The sequence below is a fragment of the Poromitra crassiceps genome, assembly GCF_964638095.1.
Source record: "Poromitra crassiceps genome assembly, chromosome: 14".
Classification (NCBI taxonomy): domain Eukaryota; kingdom Metazoa; phylum Chordata; class Actinopteri; order Beryciformes; family Melamphaidae; genus Poromitra; species Poromitra crassiceps.
Window position 1 is genome coordinate 498,701 of NC_139633.1, and position 14,062 is coordinate 512,762.

Here is a 14,062-nt window from a genome sequence, read left to right on the forward strand (position 1 = left end):
TTTGCAGAAGGGGGAAATACGGAGGGAAAAAACCCATACTCACGCTCACAATTCTTAAATGAATTATCTTACTGCATGTGTCGTAAATAGTCTAATAAAACCAGCAGAAACAAATTTTAAAAGCTCAGAACGAAACGTGTCGCTAATTGAACGAATTTCCACTTTGAATAGCACATCAAGACACCGCCCCAAGCCTTCACGCTGCAGGGCGCACTGACGAAGCGCTTATTGCTCTCTCCTTCTGACATTCTCACTAATTCAACAGTGGTTTACCTGCTTTTGAGATGTGCAAAAAAATAGTTTGCTTCCCTCTCCACGCTTCTCCCTCTCTCTCTTTATCTGCGACGAGGGCTGTATGCTCTCTGTGTGTCCGGCTGCACGACATGACGACGAGTGCAGCAAGTCCGCACGCTGACAGCTGTCAGCATTGCAGGACTCGGGAGGATGAACAAATGAGGCAGGCTGTCCAAACTTTTTACCGATCTAATATGAGATGCAGAGAAATAATTATATATTAATAGCCGATGTGTTTAGAAGAGCATTCTCACTCTTGCTGTAATCGTTGTGGGATTATTACACCTGAGAGACAGACAGACCCGGAGAGAACTCAATTTACGGTAAAAGTGTGGATTCCTCAGTGAATCGATGTGGAAGACGCAGCTTGTTTTGAAACGCGTCATTGAAAGTAACCTCATGGTCTCATGACAGCGCGGCTGGAACACAGAAGGAGCATGACTGACTGGCTCGCTGTAGTCTGACTCTGCACAGGGCAGGGCGTCTTCTCCCGTCTGGTCAAAGCAGAGGGGAGGCGGGGGTGTGGCGCATGTGTGGAGCTGAGTTTATCACAGAGCACATCTCGCACGCGGGGGGAGAGGCGGACAGTGCACACTGCTTTTCCATTTGGAAAAGCCTTTCTCTAAATGAATGTTGTTCTGGCAGTGGCAGGAGCTTTTAATTCCTATATAATGCTGCTACAGTAACTACTTAGGCTAGTTAACATTGTTGCTTACCGCGAAGGAGGGAAAAAAAACACCATATTGGCAACACGTTGTATGCCAATTTAATATGCAAATTAACCGTTTGACCGACATGCTTAACCGACCAATGACATTGTCGGCGGTTAACCGGTTAACGGTTAACCGTCGACATCCCTAGACTGGACGTGGACTCCAACCTACCCTGCCCCTCCGCGGCTCCACACCGACCAAGTGGCAGCTTTTCTTTTGGCTGCAACTCATCCGTCTCGGTCTCGCTGCTTTCGTGTGCGCACACGTCACTTGAAAATCGGCTCACAGAATCGGCATTTTAGAGTGACCGGCGCAGATCACCGATCGAGGCCGATCACGTGAAAATCGGCCATTTCCGGTCACGTGCCGATCGATCGGTGCATCCCTACATATAATATAGATATGGGATAAATATGGGATAGCCCCAATACTAAATATGCAGGCAATTCTTGCATCTTTCAGCTGGAACTGTGTCCTGTAGGCTGTATGCCAATATACAGTATGAGCAAAAATAGGCTAGTTTTTATCAATGATAACTATGCCCGCATCGTCTCAATTCAGTTCAGCAGTTTTCTCTTTTATAGTAGGCTATTAGGCTTTATACTAGGCTATTTTATATATGAATTATTCGATCAGTGCAACCACACACATGAGTGATAGAGATCATTATTCATTGAGCATGCATTTCTAAATCTATGGTCTAAATAGGCTTACAGATTGTGGAAATGTATAGACTGAGATTACACATTTACATTTGTTGCTGCTGTATCAATGCAGCTGTATCAGACAGAAATCGCTGATCAAAGTAAATCAAATGACTGATGTGAATACAAGCTGCTGCTTTAGACAGCCCTTCAGCAGACTATCCAACGCGGATTTTCATTCTGACATTAAATCGCGGATACATTAAATATCCGCTAAAACTCTGATCATGCACTGCGCTTTCATTGAACGAGGAAATGGGTGTGGAAATGGGTGTGGGCGTGGATCAACTCAGCTGTTCATAATGTGATTGGCTAGCGCACCTCTTTCGCGTAGACGCGCGCCTGTGCACGAGCGAAAAACGTGCGCGTGCACAGGCAGATCCCAGCTTCAGTTATCCAGTAGAAAACCAGCGTCGTAGTATCCTTAAACTAGATAGCTTTGATCCTGTTCAGTCAAACCAGATAAAAGTGACAGATCGCGGGTCTGTTAAGATAGCTTCGTAGTACAGGGTACTGTTCTCATGTGGAGGTAAACATGTTTCTGTGTTTTTAAACAGCTCTGCTCCTGTTCTCATGTGGAGGTGAACAAGCTGTGCGTCTCTGTAATTGGACTGTCTAGACAGGAGGTAATGAGTTGGTTCTAATGAGATAATATCTATGAAAAGACTTTAAACATCGGAGAGTTGAAAGGATAAATCCACCCACAGATAATGTCACTGTTGCAGTTGATATCAATTTGTGAAGTTCAGTGCATTTCACAAGTTATTTTGTTACAAAGTGTGCACACACTTTGTTGGCGAGAGGATTAACTATAAGATCACAAGTTTGTGTCTTTGTGGCTGCTTTGCATTCTGGTCTATTGAGGCTGCTGTCTGTCAAGTGGGAAAATGACTGTCTCCTCTTCTACTATGATTTCTCCCTGTGTGATTGTTGAACGTATCTTGGTGCAGGGCGGCGCTGTGAATTTGAAAAAGTAATGCATTTCTTTATTTCCAAAACATTTGGAAAAGCATATAGATCATACCGCATTGTTTCCTCTCAATGTGAACATTTTGGCTGATACCGATAACTTATTAACATTGCGACATCGGACCGATGTCAATATATTAAAAGATTACTAACATTGGCTGATACTGATATGACTGCAGATATATCGTGCATCCCTAAAAGAAGCCCTTTGATTCTGAGGGAGTGAGACCAATGTTACTGTCTCATAGATCAGAGACATGTCCTCCTAACACTGTCTCATAGATCAGAGACATGACACACTGCTGTCCTCCTAACACTGTCTCATAGATCAGAGACATGACACACTGCTGTCCTCCTAACACTGTCTCATAGATCACACAGAGACATGACACGCTGCTGTCCTCCTAACACTGTCTCATAGATCACACAGAGACATGACACGCTGCTGTCCTCCTAACACTGTCTCATAGATCACACAGAGACATGACACGCTGCTGTCCTCCTAACACTGTCTCATAGATCACACAGAGACATGACACGCTGCTGTCCTCCTAACACTGTCTCATAGATCACAGAGACATGACACGCTGCTGTCCTCCTAACACTGTCTCATAGATCAGAGACATGACACACTGCTGTCCTCCTAACACTGTCTCATAGATCACACAGAGACATGACACGCTGCTGTCCTCCTAACACTGTCTCATAGATCACACAGAGACATGACACACTGCTGTCCTCCTAACACTGTCTCATAGATCAGAGACATGACACACTGCTGTCCTCCTAACACTGTCTCATAGATCACACAGAGACATGACACGCTGCTGTCCTCCTCACACTGTCTCATAGATCACACAGAGACATGACACGCTGCTGTCCTCCTAACACTGTCTCATAGATCAGAGACATGACACGCTGCTGTCCTCCTAACACTGTCTCATAGATCAGAGACATGACACACTGCTGTCCTCCTAACACTGTCTCATAGATCACACAGAGACATGACACACTGCTGTCCTCCTAACACTGTCTCATAGATCACACAGAGACATGACACGCTGCTGTCCTCCTCACACTGTCTCATAGATCACACAGAGACATGACACGCTGCTGTCCTCCTAACACTGTCTCATAGATCAGAGACATGACACGCTGCTGTCCTCCTAACACTGTCTCATAGATCAGAGACATGACACACTGCTGTCCTCCTAACACTGTCTCATAGATCACACAGAGACATGACACGCTGCTGTCCTCCTAACACTGTCTCATAGATCACACAGAGACATGACACACTGCTGTCCTCCTAACACTGTCTCATAGATCAGAGACATGACACACTGCTGTCCTCCTAACACTGTCTCATAGATCACACAGAGACATGACACGCTGCTGTCCTCCTAACACTGTCTCATAGATCAGAGACATGACACGCTGCTGTCCTCCTAACACTGTCTCATAGATCAGAGACATGACACGCTGCTGTCCTCCTAACACTGTCTCATAGATCACACAGAGACATGACATGCTGCTGTCCTCCTAACACTGTCTCATAGATCACACAGAGATATGACACGCTGCTGTCCTCCTAACACTGTCTCATAGATCACACAGAGACATGACACGCTACTGTCCTCCTAACACTGTCTCATAGATCACACAGAGACATGACACGCTGCTGTCCTCCTAACACTGTCTCATAGATCACACAGAGACATGACACACTGCTGTCCTCCTAACACTGTCTCATAGATCAGAGACATGACACACTGCTGTCCTCCTAACACTGTCTCATAGATCACACAGAGACATGACACGCTGCTGTCCTCCTAACACTGTCTCATAGATCAGAGACATGACACGCTGCTGTCCTCCTAACACTGTCTCATAGATCAGAGACATGACACGCTGCTGTCCTCCTAACACTGTCTCATAGATCACACAGAGACATGACATGCTGCTGTCCTCCTAACACTGTCTCATAGATCACACAGAGATATGACACGCTGCTGTCCTCCTAACACTGTCTCATAGATCACACAGAGACATGACACGCTACTGTCCTCCTAACACTGTCTCATAGATCACACAGAGACATGACACGCTGCTGTCCTCCTAACACTGTCTCATAGATCACACAGAGACATGACACACTGCTGTCCTCCTAACACTGTCTCATAGATCACACAGAGACATGACACACTGCTGTCCTCCTAACACTGTCTCATAGATCACACAGAGACATGACACGCTGCTGTCCTCCTAACACTGTCTCATAGATCACACAGAGACATGACACACTGCTGTCCTCCTAACACTGTCTCATAGATCACAGAGACATGACACGCTGCTGTCCTCCTAACACTGTCTCATAGATCACACAGAGACATGACACGCTGCTGTCCTCCTAACACTGTCTCATAGATCACACAGAGACATGACACGCTGCTGTCCTCCTAACACTGTCTCATAGATCACACAGAGACATGACATGCTGCTGTCCTCCTAACACTGTCTCATAGATCACACAGAGACATGACACGCTGCTGTCCTCCTAACACTGTCTCATAGATCACACAGAGACATGACACGCTGCTGTCCTCCTAACACTGTCTCATAGATCACACAGAGACATGACACACTGCTGTCCTCCTAACACTGTCTCATAGATCACACAGAGACATGACATACTGCTGTCCTCCTAACACTGTCTCATAGATCACACAGAGACATGACACACTGCTGTCCTCCTAACACTGTCTCATAGATCACACAGAGACATGACACGCTGCTGTCCTCCTAACACTGTCTCATAGATCACACAGAGACATGACACACTGCTGTCCTCCTAACACTGTCTCATAGATCACACAGAGACATGACACGCTGCTGTCCTCCTAACACTGTCTCATAGATCACACAGAGACATGACACACTGCTGTCCTCCTAACACTGTCTCATAGATCACACAGAGACATGACACACTGCTGTCCTCCTAACACTGTCTCATAGATCACACAGAGACATGACACGCTGCTGTCCTCCTAACACTAGATCACACATAGAGAAAGACTAGGGCTGCTGGCCTGATTAAAAACAGCTGAATGAATCCAGCAGAGAGTCCGTCTCTTTACAGCCTGATATGAATAAGATGGAGAGCGGTGAGCTGCCCGCTGACACACAGTGTAATTACAGTAAAAGGTCAGCAGCAGAGAACCAATCTAGTCTAAGCACAGAAAATGTATTAGAGGCCGAGTCAGGAAGCGCTGGATGGTAGGAGACACAGATCCTGGGTGTTTGTTGTTTTACAGAACGACCAGTGTAAACATGTAAAGTGGTCATCTGCAAGAATCACATGTTGTTGTTTTGGTGACATCTTTGTTGTGTTCACTGAAAACCACTCAAGCAGACAGCATAGCAGTTATTACTGATAACCAATGTGACTGACACAAGGACTAGGCTTCCAACATAAGGTAATCATCACACAGCAGAGCTGAATGCAGGCTGAGTGACACAACTGCAAAAGCCAACATATAACGAACTTGATAAACCGACTCCAACACAACATAGCCTATTAGAGCAGCAGCATCACACCAGTGACGCAATGCAAACAGCACAATAGGACGAATCAGCGTGGCGTCACAAAGCGCCCAGAAGTATGAGTTGTGCCAAACAAACGTTAATATCTCAAAAACTATACATCACATCGCTTAGATCTTGACATTCTGAGTGAGAGCAGAATTAGCTCAAGAGTTTGATGTATAATATATGCATGCAGTTTTTAAAATGTAAACAGGGTCAGGCCAGCAGGCCTGAGTCAGACACTCAGGCTCATTGTTTACCAACATGCTGCTCGGCTGATCCCTCGTCCACAAAACATACCGCATTTATTTTACAGTAACACACAATATCAGAAAAGATAATACTGCTCAATGCACAAATCTGTACTCAAATAGTTCTTACCTTTAGCAGTTCTTCTGTCTTGACATTTTCTTTGCAAACTCGGTAATGGGTCCTCAAAATCCAGCTCTTCACGTTCATTAGGCTAGCGTACTTGCTAGCTGAGGCTGTGTAGACGTTTCCAGGCTACTACTAGCGACTTCACTAAAGTTGGTTAAAGTGTTTAGTTTTTTTGAAAAGGCTTTTTATTGTGGCCGCTTCTTTCTCGTATTCTTCTTCCTTTCTTTCTTGTCTTTCTTCTGGCAGGCCCGCCGCGCGCTGGGCTTTTGCTGACCCATGTGCTCTCTCCTGTCCTGTCCATGATGATCTCTGCTGCCTCTGACGCCTCCGACTGACCTGCTGCACGTGACATCGTGACCAGCAGGTGTGCTCTGATGATGCATTCAAGTGGCGTCGGAATAATCGGGAAAATGACCCCCGACTGGGGAAATCAATCAGACAGGGCATTGCCGCTTGCTCACCAGGCAGTCACCACCCAGCCATCAAATAACAATCAGTCAATGTTGTTAAACCATTTTTATTTAATTCTGATTGGTCATAGCTTCGTATTTCCGTGGAGCCCGTGTTTGTTTATCATATAGCTTGATTTGGTTTGATTTTCGCACAAATTAGCATGTGAATGCAACGCTGCTGAGCAACCAAATGGAAGAATCAGACACACACACACACACACACACACACACACACATACACACACACACACACACACACACACACACACACTGTTGAGAGGTCAGCTCAGCTACCCTGGAGCTGGGAGGGATTCAGTCTTGCTCAGTGACACTTCAGCAGGGCAGATCCTGGCTGGCAACATGGTGAAATGGCTATTTAAAGGCAGTCTCCGTTGCCACTAGGCTACCTGACATGTTTTCCTACACGTTCCCTCCCCAGGAGATCTGAGCTGAGGCGATGGTTCAGGGAGAGGACAGGTATATGGCTTTTAGAAGATAATGATTCCCTCAGAGCCGGGGCTGTTTGGAGGTGTTACAAGCAAGCAGAATGTGGCAGTTATGTGGTGGAGAATCTGCAGTCCAGCCAAACCAAGGGGCTCTGAAATGTGTCTGCAGAAAGAAGGAAAGACATCAAATAGCTTCTATTTTCAATTTTCCAAGAGCAGATCGGCCTACCTTCTGCTCTGTGAACCCCACACACAACAGCAGGTTTGCAGGGCACAGAGCAGCGGAGGAAGGTCGGAGCACCAGGCTATCGCTCCAACATCTCAAATGTTTCCACAGAACAATAAAACCAACATCCTCTGTTCTTACCAGCATGAAACTGGATATAACTGATACGTGTGTCAAAGTGTGAATTACATGGTTTCACCCACATCAAGCTTCAAAAATGTCATCCAAGCTGCAGAAGCTGTGAATTTATTGAGTTATTATTAGTCTCCCTGGCCAGCCTCCTCTCCCTTCCGTTCGAGGAGTCTGGCGCCGCAGGTCTCCATCGTGGGATTGCGATGGGCGGTGCTTAGCGGCAGTGCCCTTGGAAAATAGTTTTCAACAATCCAACTTGCCGTTTTCAGCATGTAGCAGGTTTCTGCCGTTAGCTTGCTAGCTAGTTAGCGTTGTTGTTTTCATTGAGGCGGCAGGGCACTATTTACAGCGACACACAGGGAGGAGGGAGCGGAAGCCGCTCTGATTGACGTGGTCGGAGCCAATGACAGAGTTTGTAATAAGCCGGGAGCGGACATCCGGCTGCCACCGAAACAGTTGCTCCAATGGGAGAGCAGCTGTAGAGCAGGGGAGGGTTTATCCCTGTTGCCTGTTTCCGTGGCGCCAGACTCCTCAGACGGAAGGGAGAGGAGGCTGGCCAGCGAGACTAAGTTATTATAGCTTCTGGATTTGGTTGATCAAAGCATTGCATGGTCTGACAATACACACATTTGGAAAGGCTTTCCACTTCTCTCTTCTATCATTCATTTTCTGACACTTCCCTATCTTACACAATGTCTTACACATTTGATATGAGAAGACTACGAAACCTATATGTATGAATGAATGCATGCTCTATCATTACTGTATAGTAAATAAACTGCAAACTGCAACAACCTGCATAGCAGTGCCAGTGTCAGCTAATTACCTAAAATGTAAAGGTGTTGTGTAAATGTCTTCACCCCACACACACACACACACACACACACACACACACACACTTCTCCAAACAGACACCAGAGAAAATGACATGATGCCATCTAGTGGGCTGAATGAGCTAGTGTGTCACATTGTCCGTGTGTGTGTGTGTGTGTGTGTGTGTGTGCGTGTGTGTGTGTGTGTGTGTGTGTGTGTGTGTGTGTGTGTCTGCGTGCGCGTGCGCGTGTGCGTGCGTTGTGTGATTGATGGATAATGTTGCCGGCACTGGAGAGCAGAGATCTGTGGCAATAAACTATTCGATGTTGCTATCAGGAAGCTGTCATGTTGCTCATCCCATTGTGACGGCTCATTGGTCGTCTGCCTCGCTGAGACGCCGTCAGACAGCCAGGAGACACTGCGGCGGTCTAGAGAGGAGCTCATCGCCGGGGGGCACGAGTGTATGTGACCATCATTAAATAAACTGAGCAGGGTGGCGGAGTGCGAGGGGAGACCACCCAGGCCCCCTACCCCCCCACCACCATGGTGACAAGCACCCAGGGCGGGTGGCCCATAACGGGGGAAGGTGCTTTCTGGGGCCCAACCAGAACCAGGCACTAGTGAGGTCCGTGGAGGCCACAAAAAAAGGGGGGGGGGAGAACATTTGGAACATTATTTAGCCCCCTTACCGACGAGCATATGGTTTGTACCAATGGGTGCCTTGGCTCATCTAGTTTCATACTGTATGATACCAGAAACTTTCACTCTTTAAAACTAAGCCCACTACAATTATTTGATTTGTATCACTATGAAATCGGGAGACTAAAGAGAGAAATTACCCATTACCCGTTCACAGACTGGACCTTTTCAGGGGCCCAGCCATGACCCATTTCTGTGGGCGGGCCTGCAAGCACGTGTGGAGTTTTGATTGGCTGTGACAGAACAGCCACTCCTTACTTAAGCGGGCCTCATCATGTCTGTAAACCATTTGTTTGAAAAAGTTCGGTGACCGAAACGTCACAAAATAAATTCTTATTTGCAAGTTTGGACGGTGTGCGGGACTCCCCTTTTTACATTTGATGGACAAGTCTGTTCCTGTACGACGCACCTGCCCGAAAAAGAGATGTGCGGAGCTCTCCTTCTTTCTTTTTTCCATATTTTATTTTAGATTTTTCATAACAATAACAAGACAAAGAAACATGCTCAGACACACACATACTGTATACACACACAAAAACCAGCAAAACAAAAAACATAAGGTACATAGCTACCAGCCGCATAATGTGCCTGAGATCCCATGCAAGGGGTCCATGAGAGAGCAGTCAGGCGAGTCATCCGTCACCTCTAACCTCATCAAGGTAGGCTAAGAACGGGTTCCAAATGGTTGAAAACGTATGAAGTGAATTGGTCCTCAGGAACCTAAGTCAAGTCAAGTCAAGTCAAGTTTATTTATATAGCCCTAATTCACAAGCATGTCTCAGAGGGCTTCACAGAAAATATGTCTAGCTAATTCTAGCTGACACAACAGTAACAAGAATATACAGAATAAAGATAACAATTGAACAATTGATAATATAGAAAATATAGGAATGAGGGGAGAGCAGAGGAGAGCGCAGGAGAAGGGAGAATAGCAGGGGGAATGTGAGAGAGTGATGGGGTGGGGAGGGTATAGGAGGAGAGAGCAGGAGAGGGGAAGGGAGGGGAGGTGTGGGGGAGAAGAGAGCAGGGGGAGGGAGGAGGTGGGGAGAGAATGAGCAATATAGACGGAGGAGAGGGGGGAGGTGGGGAGAAGATAGGAATGTGGAGGAGGAGAGATGGGGATGCAGGGGGGGGAGAGCCAGGGTAGAGAAGCAAGGGGAGCGTCCCACATCCCCCCCCCAGAGAGGACAGAGAGGAGGAGAGAACAGAGAAGGAGAGGTGGGGGGGTGCAGGGGAAGGAGTGCAGGGGGAGAGGAGGAGAGAATAGAGAAGGAGAGGTGGGAGGGTGCAGGGGGAACGCGGGAGGAGGAGGCGGGGGAGGGAACAGACCTCTCCGCCCCCTCCTCCCCCCCCCCGAGAGGAGGAGAGAGCAGAGAAGGAGATGTGGGGGGGTGTAGGGGAAGGAGTGCAGGGGGAATGTGAGAGAGGGGAGAGGACAGGGAGGAGGAGAGAACAGAGAAGGAGAGGTGGGGGGGTGCAGGGGAAGGAGTGCAGGGGGAGAGGAGGAGAGAATAGAGAAGGAGAGGTGGGAGGGTGCAGGGGGAACGCGGGAGGAGGAGGCGGGGGAGGGAACAGACCTCTCCGCCCCCTCCTCCCCCCCCCCGAGAGGAGGAGAGAGCAGAGAAGGAGATGTGGGGGGGTGTAGGGGAAGGAGTGCAGGGGGAATGTGAGAGAGGGGAGAGGACAGGGAGGAGGAGAGAACAGAGAAGGAGAGGTGGGAGGGTGCAGGGGAGGGAGAGCAGGGGGAACGTGGGAAGGGGCGGCGGGGGAGGGAAGAGCATGGAAAGAGAGGGGGCGGGGGGGGAGTGGGAAATGTGGGAGAGTGGGGAACAGGAGGGGGAAGAAGGGAAAGGAGCGGGGGAAAGAGAAAGAGAGGGGGGGGGGGGGGGGAGATCAGACAACTGACTACTCTAAGCATTAACCAGAGCTAGCTGGGACATAGTATCTAGCTAGTCTACAGCCTAATCTGGCCTATCCTATTCTGCTCTAGTCTGATCTTTGCCTGAACACTAACAGGGCAGCCTTAGGCTGTAGCTAATCTATCGCCTACCTAAACTGTTCTAAACCAACCGGCAGTCCTCGACCAGTGATGAAGAGCACCGATGCCCCCCGCCCCGGCCCCCCGCCCACATAAGGCGTGGGAGAGAAGGCCGGGCCGGGACACAGCGGCGTCCCCACACCCCCAGTGAACGCAAGAAAACCTTTCCACCAAATGGATTGCCCCAGTGACTTGGCTTGGCTGAGGAGGAACCTTGTGAGGTCGTTGTGCTACAGGGGCCCAGCAATGGTCGCCTGAGTAAGCCCACCCCCCACGCGACCTGCTCCCAGACCCGCCCCCAGCTAGTGACTGGGAACTGAGAGAGCAGGCCACGCAGGCCACGCGGGCCCACCCAGGCAGTGGACCCAGCAGCGGACCCCCATCCGGGGACTCCCCTCCGAGACAGGCCGAGAGATGCCGGGCTAAACCATGAACAGAGTTTTCCGGCAGTGAAACTCTGTAAATGGTTTATTATGGAAATAAAATTTACAAGAGAACAGAAAATTGAAAATGTAAAAAAGAGTCCAACAGAGGGATATAAAAATGTAGTTTTTAAATTATCCTAAAATCAGGGAAGGGAGTTGAAAATGTAAAAAGTAGAGTCCAAACGAAATAGAAAATGTAGTCTTTAAGTGTTCGTAGGTTTAGAGAATACTAGCTAAGAGGAGGGGAGGGGAGGATAAGAGTCGGAGGTGGTGATTAAGGGGAGGGGAGGATAGGAGTTGGAGGTGATGAGGCTGGGGGGGGGGGGTCCCCCCCTTCCCTTAGGCAGGCAGGTGACCAGGATGATGAGGATAGGGGTCGGTGGTGGTGAAGAGCCCGGGGTGTCAGACAGTAGATGGAGTAGCGGGTAGATGGCCTAGGGTGACGACAGGTGGCTAGGGCGATGACGGCCGGACCTAGGGCTGCAGCGGCGGGGGTGTACGTCAGGCCAATGAAGGACACCTGAGGGGGAGAGAGAGAAGAGAGCGGGGGAATCTGCGCAGAGGTGGAACTAACTCTATAGACAACAATAACAACAATAAGTCTCTCCATCCTTATAACAGAGGTCATGTCCGCCAACCACAATTGGAAAGAAGGTGAAGAGGAGGACTTCCATTCCTTCAAAATAAGTTTTTTGGCAACAATTGTCCCGTGTCAGAGACTGCCGCACAGCTGTAGGGAAGTTCAGAGCAGCCGAAGATGGCGAGTTCTGCTTCCGGCTGCAGGGTTTTTGTAGGGCGGAGCTCTCCTTCTAACAGGCCTGCAAGCACCCACCCTGCTGAAGTGTCGTGGACCCCCAGCAGCTCCACACATGCTGCTCTGTAGGTCAGTCTGCTCTGAAAGGTCAAGGAAGTATATCACATTGTATTTTGACTCATTGAATAGCCCATGGGTCAGGGTATTTCTGACTGCCATCTGACAGACCAGAATATATCTGAATGTAATTCAGAGATTCAGAGGTGATGGTGTATTCTCACCACTGACTTTCCAGTGGCCAGGGTATTCAAAGAAATTATACATTAAGTCTCTGAACACGACAGTATATAGTAGCTGGACTAAACACATACAGATTCTACCTCTCTGTCAACCTTAGCCAAAGTGTGATTTCTTCTCTGTGAAACTGGATTAATTTAGTGGATTTCTCTAGTGGCGTTTGTGCCTAGATTTCCCCAGAGGTTGAAACCCCTCCTCCTTAAGCTTAATTACCTTCAGGATGATGGACTCGTCACAGGGCGATATGACCAGCGAGGATTCAAAACGTGCATGGAATATGGTACACTACACGAATAGCCACACATTAGCATGGACTACACCAACATACATACATAATGTAAGGAATAATAATAATAATAATAATAATAATAAATAAAATAAAGTGTCATTTAATGGCTCAAAAAGGCTTATTAACTGTAAGCAAAGCTCATATTACAACGGTCTCACTTTTCGCTGTTACAGGTTGAGCTGGCATCACAGAGGAGTGTCAGGGAGAGAAATCAGAGCAAAGAGCAGGAGGACATTCATTTCCCTGTAGTGAGCCTTCTGTTATAGGACGAATCAGCATGACGTCACTGCCACCCAGAAATGCGGAACCCCGCGGCAGTTAATAGTATGAGTTGTGCCAAATAAACGTTAATATCTCAAAAACTATACATCACATCGCTTATATTTTGACATTCTGAGTGAGAGCAGAAGTAGCTCAAGAGTTTGATGTATAATAAATATGCATGTTGTGTTAAAGTTGTGTGAAGTGTCGTTTTTAAAATGTAAACGGAATTAGCCGGGCTAGAGTCAGACACACAAGCCTCGCGCCACTTGGGCTCCATAGGGTTCCATTGCCGTTGCCACCCAGTGGCGCGGTTTGTTTACCAAAATGCTGCAAGGCTGATCCCTTGTATAGACATTTTTTGAAGTATTTATTAATCTATCTATTAATCTATCGATCATGTTTTTTCTCTTAATCTTCCTCGATTCCCTCTTACAGAGTACACGGCTTTAGTGTTTTTATTATTATACTATTATTATTATTATTATTATTATTGTTGTTATTGTTATTATTATTTCTGATTTCCCCCCATTTTCTCCCGAATTGTACTTTCCCCTACTTGATTTCCCCCTGCTGCCCTGGTTGCT